Raw genomic sequence first — 13,982 nt, forward strand, 5'->3', positions numbered from 1 at the left:
TTTTATTACTTCAGGTGGAATTTCTCTTGAACTTTCAATCGGGATTGTCTTATCAAAAATTTCTTTTACAGTCTCTTCACTGTTTTTACTCTCACTTTTGCGTGCTTGAACAGGTTCAGTGTCTGACTCTGAACTGGTGTCAGAAATCTGTAACTTTCTTCTTAGAGGAATATTCTCTGGTGCAATAGCTGGACTTTGTTCTGATTTCCCCCTTACAGGAGTTTGTATTGTTCTTATTTCTTCAGTATCTGATTCAGAGCTTGTATCTGATGCTTCAAAGTATTCTCCCTCCTTGTTATCCACTGGGTTTGGAATTCGCAAGTTGTGACTAGCATGAATCCAGTTCTTCACTCCTGCACATTTCACAGCTGTCATCGTGGTCAGGATCACCTGACGTGGTTTACCCCAATGTGGGACCAAACAGTTTCATCTTCTGTGCACTTTTATTCTCAACCAGTCCCCTGGGCTCAAATCATGAGCTGGCTTCTTTTCAACAGTGGTGGCATCCGATCCAACCTGACGGAACACAGAATGAACGGAATCAGCCAACCCCTTGCAATAATCCAACACCAAGTCATCAGATATAGGCAATAGCTTGTTGACTGGTATGAAAACATGTTGCATTGCTCTTCCCATGGCAATTTCATGGGGACTCAGACCTGTATTCCCATCTGGAATAGATCTAATAGTCATGAGTACCAGAAGCAAGACATCAGGCCATTTCAAACCTGTGGCTAAACACATGTTTCCCAATCTGTTTTTAATGGTGCCATTTACTTGTTCCACCACACCAGAAGCCTCTGGGCGATAGGCACAATGTAGTTTCTGTTGTACATTCAATGCTTCACAAATCAACTTCATGATTTCATTATGGAAATATTTTCCTCTATCTGACTCAATTGTGACTGGAAAACCAAACCTAGGAATAAACTCTCTCAATAGTAGTTTGGCTACTGTAATTCCATCACTTCTTCTCGTTGTGTATGATTCCACCCATCGAGAGAACAGACAAACCATCACTAAAAATACCTCAACCTGTAACAGGGGGGCATTTCACTGAAGTCAATATGCATTCTGGTGAAAGGCCCTCCTTCTCGACCTATCGTTCCCAGACTTACCACTGTTTTACTTCAAGGATTGAACTGCTGACATATATGACATCTCTGACAAAGACTTTCAGCTACAAGTCTAAATTTTGCGTTATACCATGTCTGTTTAAAAAAAGCCTCACCATTGCATCTCTTCCTACATGTGCTTGTCCATGATACATCCGTGCCATGGCAGTCACCATGTTATCAGGCAAAACTGGTCTTCCATCCCGATAAACCCACACATGATCAGTTCCCCGTGGTGCACATCCTGCTTTTACCCATTGTCTCATTTCCTCATCTCCTGCTTCTTCCTGCAACTGCCTTACTTCCTCCCATGTATTCACAGTGTTAGTAAACAACAAGGGACATGAATTCATTTCTCTTTCTCTTCCCCTATTAATGGAATTCTGATTTTGTGCGCAATATTGAGCCATATCATTGGCAAACTGATTGCCAGCTGATACGTAGTCGTTGGACTTTGTGTGGGCTGCACACTTCACAACAGCTAACTGCTTAGGCAGCTGTATCGCCTCAAGCAATTTTCCATCCACTTCAGCATTCCTTATAGGAGTTCCACTCGATGTCAAAAATCCTCTTGAGACCAAATTTGGCCAAAGTCATGCACTACACCGAAGCCATATTGACTATCGGTTATCACAGTCACTCTCATATTCTTTCCCAACTTACATGCTCTTGTTAAGGCAAATAGTTCAGCAACTTGGGCTGATTTTAATCCTTTCAGACACGATGCTTCCAATACAGCTGCTACTGTGCATACTGCATATGCTGCACTCAGAATTCCCTCATCTGTTCTCAAGCATGATCCATCCACAAACATCACATAGTCACTTTCTGTCAAAGGTACATCTTTTGTATCAGGTCGGGGTTTGGTACAGAAGTCAAGCACTTCCAAACAGTCATGATCCACATCATCTCTGACTTCCACATTCTCAGCATCAGGTAATAACATTGAAGGATTCACAATCAGACATCTCACCAGGCTCACATTTGTTGCACCTAAGATGACTTTCTCATATTTCGTTTCGTTTCAAAAATCTTTATTTCGATCACAGATCATAAAAGATACATAACAAAATATACACAGTTATAAACGTATTAAACGTGATGTGATCCAATAGTTAAGACATTAAAATACATTAAAAGGAGAACAGAGGGTACAGTGTACTGTGCTAAAGTCTATCAGGGGGTCTGTTATACAAGTCTTTTCAGCACGCGACTACGAGTAAACCACAGGGAGGTTAAAAATTTTGAAAGTGCAAAGACAACAATAGGAGAAAGATCTGTCTTTAAGACTCTATAGGCAGGTTGGAAGGATCTGAAGCCCAAGTTCCTGAGTAACGGGACTAACCAACGTTTCCTGCTCCTCTCGTAGCCCTTGCAGAAGAAAACAGCGTGAACTTCATCCTCCTTCGGATGAGCACAAACAGGGCAAGTTGCTATGGTGGAGCGAGGAGACCAAGACGCTGTAAAAAATGCTAGAGGGAGGCATCCGTATCTCCATTGAAAGAATAGTTTCCTCGTTAGCAGAGGGGAGATCGCATCAAGAGTACTTTCGAGACAGTAAGAGTCTTTCGCTTTCAGGAATAAGTGTGTCAGGGATCCTTCACGGCTGTCGTTGATAGCTCTTGTGAGCATCCGTTCGTAGTATGCTCTCGCGAGTACCTTCTTTGAAATCTTTGTACAGGAGTTGGAAGGATCCGTCCATAGTTCCGGGTAGCCCAGATCCTCGAGCCTTCCCTTGACATAGGTCAGCCACGGGATCCTCGTGGCATTCCGCAGCTGCAAGAATTCCTGGAGTTCCTCTCTGTAATTCAAGAGATCGGGGCTGCACCACAAACGCCTCCAAAAGGTTAGGGGTTTAAGACCTAGCTCCTCTGTTATTGGTCTTACTCCCAGATCTAATCTGAGGGGGAGTAATGGAGTGCTCTGGGGGAGGGCAGTGACCTGTCTCAGGAATTTATTTTCGGTGGACTGTAACTTTGGGAGATGAGTGTGACCCCAGAGCTCACCCCCATATGTGACACCCGCCCGTGCTTGAGTTTTATATATGTGAATAATTGGGGTTAGTGGACGATAAAAGGATTTGTTCGCCAGGCGCATAGTGCCACCCGCCAACTGTGCCAGTTTGATGGTCACTTTGGCCTGATGAGACGTCCACGATAGATGTTCGTTTAACGTGATCCCCAAATATTCAATATTGTGCACACGTTCCAGTTGTGTTGTGCCTAGCCTGGGTGGGGCTCGATTCTGGGGGTTGGGGTTCAGGATCATGAACTTAGTTTTTTGGGGGTTGATTTCCAATCCCCGATCATTACAAAAGTCTAGAAAACCGTCCAAAATGCGCTGAATCCCCATGGGGGATTTAGACAGCAGCAGGGTGTCGTCTGCAAACATGATTGCAGGCACCCTGCTGCCGGTCAATTTTGGGGCATCGGAGTTGGGGATCCTGTTTAGGTGGGCAACAACCCCGTTCACAAAGATGCAGAACAGGGTCGGTGCAAGCACGCAACCCTGTCTCACACCTCTGCGAACGGGGAACCTTTCGGTTAGTTTGCCACCTTTGCCACACCTTACGCGAGCGTAATTGTTGTGGTGGAGTCTCATCAGGATTGTCAGGATGTCAGTAGGGACATTCAACTCTTCCATGACTCTCCATAGCCTCGCTCTGGGAACCAAATCAAAGGCGGCACGTAGGTCTACAAAGATGGTATATAGACTGCCGCCCTCGATTACAGCTGTTCTCCAGTAGAGGAGATTTAACCTGAAGATTTGGTCTATGGTTGATACACCCTCCCTGAATCCTGCCTGGTAAGGGGACAAAATTTCCATTTCTTCGGTCCAGGCCTGCAGTCGATTCAGAATCAGTCTACCGAACAATTTTTGGGATATGTCGATTAGACTGATAGGACGATAGTTGGAAGGGAGCAAGGGGGATCCCTTTTTGTAAATTGGGACCACCTCTGCTCCCCTCCAAGTATCGGGCACCTCCAGTCCCCCCGCAATGGCGTTGAATATTAGTGTAAGATAGGGTGCCCATATCCCGGGTTCCTGCTTAAACAGGTCACCGGGCACCCCATCAAGTCCTGGGGCTTTTCCGGCAGCTAGCCCTTTAATGGCGTCCCTCACTTCTTTTTCGGTGAAAACAACCCTAGTGGGACAGAATGAAATTGTGGGACCATCTCTGTTCTGTTCACCCCCACCCTCTGCGTACAGGGCCTCAAAGTGGGTCTGCCATACCGTAGGGGCTATATTGGGCTCTATTGCGGAGGATAAATCCTCCGTGCCGTTCGCCACTACGCGCCAAAATTTACGGGAATCTCTAGCTGTTAATGCATTAGTGAGGTTTTCCCAGTAATCATGGTCCCATTCTGCCCTTGCGTTCTCCAGGAGGATTTTATATGATCTTCTCCTGGCGCGGATTTCATCTTTGTTATAGTGTTCCTTTATAGCAAGTAGCAAGTGGGCCTTGGCTTCCCTGCAAGCGGCATTATACCAAGATGTCTTCGGTTTAGGGCCCTTCCTTTGCCTTGCAAATGAGAATAGATCCTGCTCTAGGGTGGTGAGGATGCCTGCATGTATTTGTGCAAGCTCTCCTCTAGTAGCATCGTCTAAGACCCTGGTTCCTAGCTGGAAGGCATCCTCCAGTAATGGGATTATCCTTTCATATAGCCGGGATATTCGTTCTGGGTTGCTGGCCAGTTTCTCCCACTTGACCTTCCTACGATTATTTTCAAGTAGGAGGCCCGTTTTATCTTTGTCCGACCCATTGATTATTGCCTCTCTCCCAGGCAGGGAATAAGTCAGTTCCAGGGAATTGTGGTCACTGTCTAATCTTGGGGTGACTTTAAAGTCGACTATTGCTGGCCACATAAACAGTTTGACCATAATATAATCCAATCTGGATTCGCTGCCGGGTTTGTTAAAAGTATGGGTCCTTGGTGTGTCTGATTTGGTACGACCGTTGCATGCCCTTAAACCAAGGTTGAGGGTGAGGGCAGTTATCTGTAGGGCTAAAGGAGTCCAGGCCCGTGGGGGTGGTGCCACCGTCTCAGGTATAAGCCAATATGAATCTTCCTCCAGGGAAGGACCATCACGTAGCCCAGGCAGTGGTTCGTATTGAGCATTGAAATCGCCTCCTACCAGACAAGCAAGTTCGCTTGGGATTCCTTCTAAGAGCTTGGCTAGCTCATCCACTGTGCCAGATTCTTTGTGCATTGGAACCGGCCTCGAGTAGATATTGATTACTAGCAACTTCGATGAGTCCGGCCACTCGAGTGAGACAGCCAATAGATCATCAGAAGCGGTCTCTAAATATGTAGCTTGGCAACCTAAGTCCGTGGCTACCCATGTAGTTAGTCCCCCAGATGGCCTGCCCCTTCCCCCCCATTTAGCTGCTTTAAAGAAGGAGGCAAAACCCGGGAATGCTGTTTCTTCGCGCGCCCAAGTTTCTTGTAGAAGAATTATATTTTTTGATCTGATGTATGTACCCCATTCTGTGCAATCTATTTTGCTAGCAAGGCCTGCCACATTCCAAGAAATCACTGTTATTTCTAGTGGTTGGGTGGAGGCCATATTTAGTCAGATGACTGTGCGTCATGAACTGGGTGCGGCGCCTTGTTAAAAGGATTGCCACATCGTGTGGTACAAACACTCTCACAGGATATCCCATCACAATTCCTTCACTCTATTCCAAACTCTTGCAAGTGGCTGCTACAGCTTTCAAACAACCTGGCAATGCTACAGCTACAGGGTCTTATATAGCTGAGAAATATGCAATTGGTCTCCTCAGTTTTCCATGTTTCTGTATTAATACAGAAAGTGCACATCCATTTCTTTTGCTGCAATAGAATTCAAACTCTTTTTCATAATCAGGCATACCAAGTGCTGGTGCTTCACACAAACTGTCTCACAATTGTTTAAAAGCCGTCAATTCTTCTTTATTTAATTCAATGGGATCTTTTGCATCACTTCTCGTCAAGTGTACCAAAGGTTTTGCAATCAGGGAAAAGTTACTTATCCACTGACGACAATATCCAACCATTCCAAGAAACATCCTCACTTCTCTTTGCGTCATTGGGGCTCTGATTCCTTTAATTATCTTGATTCTATCTGCAGTTACTTTTCTCAGTCCCTTTTCAATTTTGTGGCCTAAATATTGTACTTCTTGACTGTCAGGATGCAATGGGATGGAAAAGAAAGCACGACACAAGTCGATTACTGTGTACCATTCTGCATCATGAGGAATCTGATACAAAATCACAGATGGATTTGGTACAATGGGACAACATGACACAACGATTTTGTTTATTTTTCTCAGGTCTTGCAGTATTTTGAATGTTCCATTAGGCTTTTTCAGGCCCATAATTGTTGAATTACATGGACTGCTCATTATTTTTCTCAGAATACCTTGCTTGATCATTCTGTCTATTATAGGAGTAACTCCTGCAATCATCTTGGGTGTCAATTTGTACTGTGGAATATTTGGGTAACTTACTCCTTCTTTAACAGCAACTTTTACAGGATCTACATTTTTCATTAATCCCACATCTTCCCCTGTGAAATCCCATACCTCCGCCTTTACTGTCTTTTTCAACTCTTGAGGCAGCTCTTCAGGGTTAAATACAGCAAATGCCTCGGTAATCTCTAGTTCCATATTAGCCATAGTCATTTTATACAGTACATCTTCATCTGGAGTCTCAAATGCTATACCATCTGGAGTACAAAATATGGTGCAATTCATCTTGCACAGCAAATCTCTCCCTAACAGATTTACAGGGCTTGAATCACACACGATAAAGCGGTGCATTTCAGAAAATGTCCCTATGTTAACTATTACTGGATCAGTGAGATACGTTTTTATCTGTCTGTTGGATACTCCAACTACTTGGATTGTTTCATCCGAGAGAGGAAGATTCTTAACATCAGCTGACCTAACAGTTGAACGAGTAGCACCAGTATCTACTAGGAAAGTAATGTTTTCGTCATTTACCTTTCCATCCACAAATGGGCCTGTCTGGTCTACTTCTAGAGTTGCACCAAGTACGCACTCCTCTTCCTCCCCTCGGCACCGTCAATAACCTTCTTCTGACTAACTCTCATCGCGTCGTAGCCAATACTGCGAAACAGCACTAGTGCGCGGCAGCTTAGTTACCTGTTCCTCGTTGTAGAATCCTGTCTCATTACTGTATTTCTGATGATTTACGCTCTGTGGAAAAGGCGGTTTTGGTGCCTGATTCTGTTGGGGAACAACCTGCTGCTGTTGCTGCGGTTGACAACTCACCTCTTTCTGCACCTGTGAATTCAACGATGCATTATCACCATTAGCACTCGGGGGAAATTTATACTTGGATTTCCAATGCCCTATTCTTCCGCAATTATGACATGGCCATTTCTTTTTGTCTTCATCTATATTAAATTGTCCTTTCCCTTTTCCAATATTAAATTTTGGTTTCATACCTGTACCAGTTGCCTGTTCAATCAATTGAGCTTCCTGTCTTACTGCCACTTTTACCTGAGCCCACATGGCTTTCTCTTTTAATTTACGCTGCTTTGCTTCAATTTCATCACTAAAATATTTTGCATGTCTTAGTACTTCATCTATCTTTTTATTCTGTCAATCTACTGTATGCTGTTTAATCATTTCACTTACTTCAGGTCGCAACCCATAAACAAATCGATATACAAAATGACTCAAATCTTTTTCACTCAAGTTTTCATCACCACTATACTGTTTAAAAGCAAGGATCAACCTTTCATAATAAGCATGTACTGATTCTTTCACCTCTTGATGAGTTCTATCAATTTTTACCCTATCAGTTTCTTTAGGAGGTACTTTATTTTACAGAAAGGTAATTACTTGTTCATATTTTCTCATTACTTCTGGATCAGGGGCACCTGTTTTTGGATCTCTAGGGTATTCTTGTGTAGGCCAGCTAATCATTACCGTACATTCTGTCCATAAATCTGCAGGTACTATTATGTCAAAAAGACTGTTCAAATCAATCCATAGAACTTTTGATAATTTTACGAACCTGTCTACCTGCCTATACCCCTCGACTGGCTTTTCGCGCAGTCGGGGAAAATCATTGGTAAATGACAAAATATCTTGTCTAGTCCAGGGGACATGTACATAGCCTCCACCTGGAATCTCTCTCATGGGACATTCAGTTACTACTTTTTCTTTTTCTCTTACTGGGTAAGATGCAAACGTTTTATCCGTTGCATCGTCTCGTTTTCGAAACCATCTGCTTTTCCATTTGTCTACATCACCCCATTTTCTCAGTAATATGATCAAATCTTTAATCTGAATCATTCGTCCTATCATGTTTAAATTTTCAATGTCTTTTTCAGAAAAATCTACTCTATATGGTTTTTGTAATGACTTTACCTTATCAAAATCAATTCCCATTTCATTTGCCACTTCTTCTAGTCCTTCATGTACATTTCTGGCTCTCCATGTTATGCTTTTGCATAGAAACATTAATTCTTCATCCTGATAGTGCTTTAATTTTTCTGTAGGAATAGTTCCTACTATTAATTCCTCCAATACTATTTTTAATTTTGACACATCTAAAGGTTTAGGCTCAGCATCTTTTTGTTGTAAGCTTCTTAGCCATTCACTTAATTCATCAGAAGTAGGAGCTACAGGAATCATTTCATTTCATGACTGTTCTAATCCTTTTGGTGATCCTGGTACTGACTGTGTTGTCATTATTGCTCTATTTACTAAACTCTGATTTACTGTTAAATTTTTAGGAGTACTTTGTTCAGGAGTTCCTACCATTTGTCCCCACGACTTTTCTCTTGTATCTCTTCTTTGTATTTCTCTTTCTCTGTTTCCATTATAAGGAATCGTCAGACAATGCTCACTATCCTTTTGTTTATCAAAAATCGGCATTACAGGTCCTATTGTTACAGGAACAGTTACGGCTTCCATATTTTTATTTAATTCTCTAATTTTTTCAGTTAATTCTAAAGTGATTCTAGCTAATTCAGCTGAATTTTCATTTGCCATTTTACTAACTTGAGTATTTTCTGTTTCTCTGAAAGGATTATTTCTTCCTGCCTCATGTGGTACTGTTTCAAATGTTATATTCTGTGGCGATTCTTTTACTGGGGCACTCGGTGTCAATGTGGAATTGGGTTGATACGGGGGTGGATTTTTATAAACCTGTCTTCCAGCACATCACCCTCCGACTCATGCACACCATATTTATAGCTTTCTGATCCTGTATTATTTCTCTTTTCTGTACATTTTCTACTAGTGGTTTCTTCAACATTTCTCATAGGAAACAACCCATCAGTCATATTTGCAATTCGCCATCTCTTCATTCTATCATTATGATTCTCTTGTCCAAATGATCTACCAAACATAAACCTATACCTTCCGCCACTTCGTTGCCGTTCTCTGTCATACATCTCATCTTCCCATTCTGTCAATGCTTCAAACTGTGTAGGTCTAGGTCTCGGTTCTAATTTCATCATTCTTTCTCTCAAGTTTCTCAAAACCGCTAAATTAAACAAACCATGTTGTGGAAATGCCAAAACTCCATCATTTTCTGTATACTTTGCCCAATTATCTAACCAAACACATATATGATAACCATATTTCGTAATCACAAAAGATGCAGGTGATTTCGCTGGAGGAAGCAACTGTCCCTCTCTAGTCACTATCGGTTTAACCTTTTTAAATAAGTTCTTGATTTTACTGAACCAGGACTTTTTCTCCTTTTCTGATGGATCGTAATACATCATTTTCTCTTTTCTGTATCGCTAGTTTTCTTCTACGACTATTTTGTTTGTTCTATCCAATCGTAGCGCGACTCACACTAACGCACCAATCCTGAGCATCTATGTCACTTTTACAATTCTCCAATCCCAGCGCGACTCTCACTAACTCACCAATCCGGAGCGTCTACGTCACCCTGTAATTCTCCACTCCTAGCGCGGCGCACACTAACGCACCAATCCGGAGCGTCTACATCTCTTACTGACTATCCAATCCCAGCGCGGTCTTTCTGACGTCAGCTTTTCTTGCTGCTCCTGCTGACCCCTCCTTTACAAAATTTATCGGTAAATCTTTTTACATTCACTTTTTGCTAAAATTCTGTTAGTAACGACATAAAAACGCCACCATTGTCTGTTTCGCTAACAAAAGAACAGTCTTGACCTTTTTCACAAGAATTCCGTCTTTCCCGAGAGCAGCGCTTACCTCTGCCCTACTACGGAATCGTTACATCCGTTGATAAAGTAGCACATCCCTCTACTTCACCCTTCTAGAAAGCATTAGCTAACCTTTTCTCCAGAAATAAAACACCTGTTGGAGACCCAATGCTCCTGAGAATTAAAACCAGAGTTTCACAATTAACCTGAATGCTATTTTATTTACACACATTCATACGGAAAATATAGTTCACTCACACAGAATCCTTTCCTGAGAGCAGCGCTTACCTCTGCCCTACTACAGAATTATTTAATTTGTTGATAAAGTAGCACATCCCTCTACTTTACCCTTCTTTCAAGCTTAGGGAACACCTATTACCTTTCCAGTGATAAGCGTAATCAGAGTGCCTTTTGGACTCCTGGTACTTAAGACCAAAATTTCAGAAATGACCTTCGCTACCATACACTTCTCTCATACAGAAAATATCCCTAATGGCAACACACAACGATGTTACAGAATCGAACCCAGACAATGCGTCGTGCAACTTCAATCGTCACACGTTTTCCCCGTGTACCTACAGGGCAACAACAACAATTCCGTCTTTCCCGAGAGCAGCGCTTACCTCTGCCCTACTTCGGAATCGTTACAAACTTCCGACTTCCTACATCCCAGAAATCGTCAAACAACATGGAATGCAACGCGACTCAACATAGAGTGTTAATACATAAACCAATACTTATCCACAATCAATAATCAATTTCTAAAGGAATAAACGATAACCAATCTATAAGCCATAATCACCAAACCAATGCAATAAAACCATCATCCTGCTACCAGATAAACTGATCCAGCGCAAAAGCCGAGGAAGAAAGAGCAAAAATTATTTTACAGATATCCTCCCTGCGTCGCAGACCCGCCGTCACACTAACTCATTCACACACGCATTCATTGGTGTGGCCCATAACAGCAACACTCGCACGTTCTCTTTTCACAGGTCTGCACACAGGAGGGGAATCGATGATGCGCTGGACATGTAGGTGGGGGTACCTTATAACCTATAGGGAAAGAAAAATTTATCTTACATAAAATACATTAACATTCGCCACCTATAGATTCCTAATCCCAAACATCAATGCACTTCACCCACTTGGTCGACGGACCAATTAGTTGGATTGGTTGATGGTGATTTAGAACCAGCTAAAAAACATTTAAGACACAGAATCCTTTATTCTCTTTAACGAAAAACCAAAACTCATAATTTCTGTTAATCAATACATGTTTATCTAAAATTTCATCTTAATTAATATTAGCATTTTTCTCATCAAAGTTTAGAATTTCTAGATTCATTTATTTAAATCAAAGAACATCATATTTACCCATTCTGGCTATCTGGATTTTCTCTAATTCATTGGCTCTGCATAACCGAATTTAGTCATCAATTGTCCGAATAAAGCAGGCCAAGACTCAAAGTCCGAAAGTCCTTTGCTAAGCACGTTACAGTCCCAAAGATCGCCAAAGGACCAGAAGTCGTGCCAGCATCCATCATCGGCTGTGGGGTCAAAGAGGGTTTGCAGTCAAAGTAACCGCCAAATGTCATCCAAACGATCTCCTAAAAAAACAACTAACTCCTCCCTATTCTGCTACTCTTTAATAATAAATTTCGGGATAACATGAAACATTTTTGGGCGGAAAAGGATTTCGATTGGTTGGTGGCAAACGTCCGATTTTTGGTCAGTTCAGGTTCACATGGATTTTGCTGATACGTTTCCGGTGATGAATTAATATTGATGTTGCAAAGTTTCGACTTCTAGTTGTATGAATCCATTGTTCATTTATACCAGATTCTAGTATCCGGGGTCTTTGGCAGTCCACCAATAACCTACCCTTGACAGGGACAGAGTGTATAGAGGTCGTTAGGAAGTTCACAGAGCCATCCGAGTCTGTGCAGTAGACTTCGCGCTTCATGAGACGGTGGCCACTTCTGAACTCAGTTTCTGCCGCCATATTGTGATAGGCCCAAATGTCAACTTAAGCGAAACAAACACAAAAGAGTAATTAATACAAAGAAATGATGCTTCTAATGTTATACCCTTGCTAATCCCTTTATGTATTAGTATTTTCCTAGCATATAGCGACATTTAAAGCAATATATTCACCTTTACGGTCCTCCACGAAGATGCAAACGTCACAAAAGCGACATAAATCATGTGATATCTAATTACCACATATACTACTATTAATATGCGTATGTATTTTAGTTATTAGAGTTATTTTTGCCATGCAAATAGCAAGTTCCCACGTGTAATTTGTGCATGCAAATTGGTTAGTTTTAATATATCACAGCACACAATTAGTAAATTATAATAATATTCAATTAATACTTTCATGCAAAATAGAGGAGGTATACAAAATTGTGCACTACCTGCTCCATCACAAATGTGGTCATCTCCTTGAGCACAACAACAGATGTTTATAAATAATAGTACATTAAAAATGACTAAACCTGCTGCCCAAGAGATTCTTACTGCTTTGGGGCTGGTATAGCCTGACTTGTCACACTACTAGGGGTGTGATGGTTAATTGTTTTGTTTCGGCAGCGCTGGCAGGGGCAATTGGTGGTGCCAGCTCTAACGGCCTCATGAAGAGAGACCCCCCCCCCCCCACTTGTTTTATAACAAGTTAAGCACTGATAAAGTATGCGCTGGAGACAGCAGTTTTTTGTGTAGGCCCTAATGCATCCGAACCCAGAACCCCAATCACATGATGTCTGCAATGAGTAAGCTAGACGATGACTCAACACCAGCAATCCATGGCGCGCGCTTCGAAGCAAGGCTTTGCTGACCACATAAGGTAGTGAGATAATGCGCAGCAAGGCCACATTCGAGATGGCGTTCTCTTTGTTTTACAAGGCCTCAAAATGTTAAACTCTTGTATATATCTGCAGCGTTCCAGACGTTTTAATGCAAGATGCATCCAGGCTAGCTCGACTGCATAAATATTAGCGTAGATGTCTCTGCCTTCTCTCCGTCCCGCCATTTTGTATGCGCGGCTGTGCGCCCGAGCAGCGCCTCCCGGGAAATACTGCCCTGTCAGTCGGCAAACAGCAGCGCCGCCTGAACGAAATGTAATTATTGGAGGGCTGCACAAATGTTACCGTGGCTGGAGTAATATTAACTGCGGGAAACTGAAGTCACCAGTGTAAATTAGGAAACCATGACATGCGGATCAGATGTGCCTTCCCGCATCCCTCATTTTGCCCCTGATTTCAACGCGTTCCATTGCAGATGTAAGCAATAAGCCACACTGAGCTAAAAATAATGGGTCAATGGAAGATAACGAGAAATGTTATGTAAATTGGTTTTAGGCAAACAATTTTGTGAAGACCACCCTTCAGTCCTGCCAAGCTGCTTCATATTCCGACTGTGACTCCTCCTTGCAGTTCTATTACAAGTTGCCACTCAAGGGCATTTGATGTTTTCTCTCTTTGGAAATTCATTTGCATTTAAATGATTTGAAATAATCATAAAAGCCAAGCGCTATGAAGTTTGAAATTAGTTACTGTCTATAAATTGCGATGCCATTAAAAGATGATTTTGAAGAGCTTTGCAGTCTCAAATGTATGCAGATTAAAATCTGACAAAGTACACCTTGTTACAAAACTGTAAAGAATGATGTGACACTGAGTAAAATTGATTTATTCCCCTACA

The sequence above is a fragment of the Triturus cristatus genome, chromosome 2_2 (assembly GCF_964204655.1).
Source record: "Triturus cristatus chromosome 2_2, aTriCri1.1, whole genome shotgun sequence".
Lineage (NCBI taxonomy): Eukaryota > Metazoa > Chordata > Amphibia > Caudata > Salamandridae > Triturus > Triturus cristatus.